This window comes from Malania oleifera, chromosome 3 (assembly GCF_029873635.1).
Source record: "Malania oleifera isolate guangnan ecotype guangnan chromosome 3, ASM2987363v1, whole genome shotgun sequence".
Taxonomy (NCBI): domain Eukaryota; kingdom Viridiplantae; phylum Streptophyta; class Magnoliopsida; order Santalales; family Ximeniaceae; genus Malania; species Malania oleifera.
The window spans coordinates 105,639,431-105,643,790 of NC_080419.1; positions in this window are offsets into that span (position 1 = coordinate 105,639,431).

The window sequence follows — 4,360 nt, forward strand, 5'->3', positions numbered from 1 at the left end:
TTCTGCTGTGGAACTTTAAAAAGCCAAACAAATGAACCATATGTTCCTTGTCTACTTCTGCAGGGGAAGTCACTGATGTTTCAAATAAAATAGTATTTCCAACATTTTTTTGGGATAAAAGCAGTTACACTTTCCTACCTTCAAATATGATAAAAAATATAAAAATATATTTTATAGTTTTAAAAATTTTACGGACTTTTATATACACGAACTTGAAATTTAAAAAAAAATTTGCAAACTTGTCACGAGTTTTAATTTTCAGTCATTAAACTTGACAAAAAATTAATTAAGAGAGTATAAGTCTTTCCAAAATTAACGGTCTATAGAGATTCGTGTGTTTTCTGATAACTTAGATAAGGTCTGCAGTTTTTTACTTGATTATATGAATGGTCCATATAAGTTTTAAAACCATAAAGTAAGTATGTATATTTTTGCTAAACCTCTAAAAAATTATTCTTATATATATTAATCATAGGGTATTTGTTTCATTTGAATAGCCTTTAAGAGGCTACATCTAAACTAGTTTATTAAATAAGTAAACCAATTAGGCATCACAATGTTTGTTGGTAATTTTGAATTTTCTTACTTTAATAAAATCATACATGAAAACATGTTTGATTCAAATTTAGAGATTTATTTTCCAATTATATCCCTTATAAAAAATGAAAATAACAAAAACTTAATATCCAAGTGACTAAATTTAAAATAATATTTTTTTTACACAATAATAAATTATATTACTTTTTATTTATAATTATTAATTAAATATATTACAAAAAAATTATTTATGTTAAATTAAAAGCTTTAGTTTATGTAATTGTTCATTAATTTTATTAAATATTTATACGTTTAAGCATTAAGAAGGTTAAAATTGAAAAATAACACATATTTAGATATTAGATACCAAACAATTAAAATAATTCAGATTTTTTATTTAGTGTCTCGATCAAATTTATTCAAAATTAGTTCAAAAAATTATATTCAAATTTAATGTTCAACAATTAACACTTAATTTAACCATACGTCCCCCTAGCCTCCGAGACTCTATGCAATAGTGAGAATAATTTAGATAACTTGGTGATAAAAGTGAGTTCATAATTTAAACTTCTAGAATTTAACTTTTTACAAATTGAAAATAAAATAGATATATTCATTGAGGGTGTTTTTGAAATAAACAATTAATTCATGACTTAAGTCTTCCATTAATTACCAAAAGAAAAATAAAAGATAGTTAATCTCTAATCTTCAAATAGACATGTGACAACTTGCACATAGGCTACTAGTAGTGTCTAGATAAGGTGATAATTGTACTTTTAGAATATGTATATGTTTATGTGAAATATTTCATAGAGCTTTAAAACTTCTTAAAAAACTTTCAGAAGGACAAACTTTTTGAGAAAAATTTAAGTAATAAGCACAAGTTTGACATAAATACTATTGGCTTCTTTTCTTTTTTTTTTCTTTTTTTTGGTTGCATTCAAGTTTACTGTCTCTTAACAAATATAGTAGGCATCCTAGTGTCTTTTAACTTAGGTTCATGCTAGGTTTTCTTGGGTTTGCATCTAGATCGTAGTAAGGATGAGCCAAGTGAAGACCAAATTTGAAAAGTTCAATGGTAAAAGGAACTTCAATATTATTCGACATTGTTTAGCATATTTTTTCGTGTTTGATTTGATAGAGACGAAAACTACCAAAGGTCCATGGACGAAATTAGAGACCTTATATATGTTGAAAAGCATTCCTAACAAATTGTTGTTGAAGAAGTCATTGTTGTTTCTTCATATATTCAAGGGTGGGATCTGAATCACCATATAAATAAGTTCAATTAGATTCTCAGCGATTTGCTCAAAGTAGATGTGAGAATTGAATATGAAGATAAAGCGTTAATGTTGTCATTTTTTCTTCCTTCTTCATGTGAACACTTGGCTATGATACTACTCGATGGGAAATCTACTTTAAGTTATGAAGAGGTTTCTAGGATTCTTATCTCAAACGAGGCTACAAGGAAACTCAAAAAAGAATTAAGATCATGAACTAGAGGGCTTGGTTGCCAAAGCCAAGCATACGAGGGAGAGATCTAAGGAGAAGTATAAGGAGAGGGGCAAATCAAAGTTTGATCAAATGCCAAAAATGTTGAATGCTTCAAGTGCAAACAAAATTGGTGCTATAAGCGGGATTATCCTCTTTGGAAGAAATTGGAAGACAAGAAGGACCGACCATCAAGCTCTATATATAATTGCGGCGATAGATAGTTTAGACGATAAAGATTTTTTACCGGTGACGTGACGTCCCGAACTCGCCCAGAGACCACTCTAGCAAAAATGGGTGCTGCTGCGAACTGGGAAAAGATGGATGTGTATTTTGAAAAAGATATTTTCGTGGAAAACATGGTGTATGGAGTTGCCACTAACCTTTTGAAGTACAGTTAGAACACTTAATTGCTACCCCGTTAGGGGTAGCATCGGTCTGCGCTACTAGAGTTGGGCTCGGGAGTACAGTCACTCAAGGAGAAGGTATTAACGTCCCCTACGCACCTGTTCTTACAAACGATACTAGATTAATCGAAAATTATCCCAAAGTAAATTTAATAAGCCTTTCAAAATTACTCCCTTCCAAAAATCAAATAAAATGCACAAAATAGATACTATATAGGTATTTAAGAAAAATAGTATTCCGAGAGGTTTTTGGACTTTGTTCAGGATGAAAATAATTTTATGGGCCCTACAAACATTTTTGTGATTTTTCCTAAGTGTGAAAACATTTTTTTTTTTTTTTTGTGATTTTTCCCGAACTTCAAAATAGTACAAAATAAAAATCATGGAAATCAAAGTATGAAAATATTTTTGGGATTTTTTGAGAATTTTTTGATTTTTGTGAATTTTATGGATATCTAAATAATAATCAAGTGAAATGGAGAAACCGGCGCGAGCCGGTTTCGGGGAAGAGCCGGTTGAGCACTGATTGGTCCGGAGGAAAACTAGTTTAAGGTCTTGTTTGAGACCATGAGTCAACACGCGTTGCCTTACGCGTGGATTGTGTGTGTTCGGGTGTGTGTATGAATGAGTACGTGCATGAATGTGTGTGCATGCATGAATGTGCACGTGCATGAATGTATGTGCATGCATGATTGGGTACGTGCGTACGAATGTGTGTGCATGCACGGATGAGCATGTGCATGCATGACTGGGTTCGTGCACGAATGTGTGTGCATGCATGGATGTGCACGTGTATGAATGTGTGTGCACGCATGGATATGCACGTGCATGAATGTGTGTGCATATATGGATGAGCACGTGCATGAATGTGTGTGTGAATGAGCATATGCACGTGCCTACGTGCATGAATGAATAATGACACCGACGCATGAATATGCATATGCATGTGCGTGGTGTGTGACTACATGCATACATGCACGGGTATATGAATGGGTGTATATGAGTGGAATTGCATGCATGCGTATGCATGGATGTGAATATGTGTGTATGTGGTGAAATGGCATGCATGTAAATGCATGAGCGTGTGAATGTGTGCATTTATGTATGCATGTGCATGTAAATGTGTATGAATCCATGCATGTGTGTGACTATGTGAAATTACATGCATGTATATACATGTGCGTGGACGTGAGTGTATGTGAATGCATGCGTGCATATGTATGCATGAATGGGAATGTGTGCGTAATTGCATACGTGTGCATAGGTGTTAGTGTGCATGGAGTGGGCACGTGCATGAGTGGGAGTAAATTAGTGTTGTCTAGGTGATTTTAAATTAGTGTGTGTGTGGAGTGTGAGTGCTTTTTAAGTTTGTGTGTAAGTTGTGAGTGATTTTAAATTTGTGTCTGAGTGGAGTGTGTTGGTGTTTTTAAATTAGTGGGTTAGTGGGGTGTGTGTCAGTGTGTGTAGGTAGGTGTAATAGTGTGTGTGCAGGTAGGTGTAACAGTCTGTGTGCAGGTAGGTGCGTGAGTTTTTTGTGAAACAGTGTGTGTTTTAGTGTATGGAATAGGGTGTGTAACAGTGTGGCAGTAGGTGTAGTGTAGTGACCTAGGGAAATTATGGTATTTAAATAATGAAAGAAGGGGGAAAAGGAAATTGTAATTTTAATATTTAAATAGGCCTCATCGATGAACACCGGGAGTTCGTCGACGAGTACACATGAGGGGCTCGTCGACGAGAAAATACCGAGAGGCTATTTTCCCATCTCGAAATTTCGTTGATAAGAAACAAATGTCCGTTCGACGAACTTTCTTCATGACCTCATTGACGAGGTGACGTGGCTCATCGACGAAAGCTAGTGTATAAATAGCTCTAATCCGAATTTCAAAGCAGATTTTTAACCCAAAACAAATTTTCTCTCTCCCCAC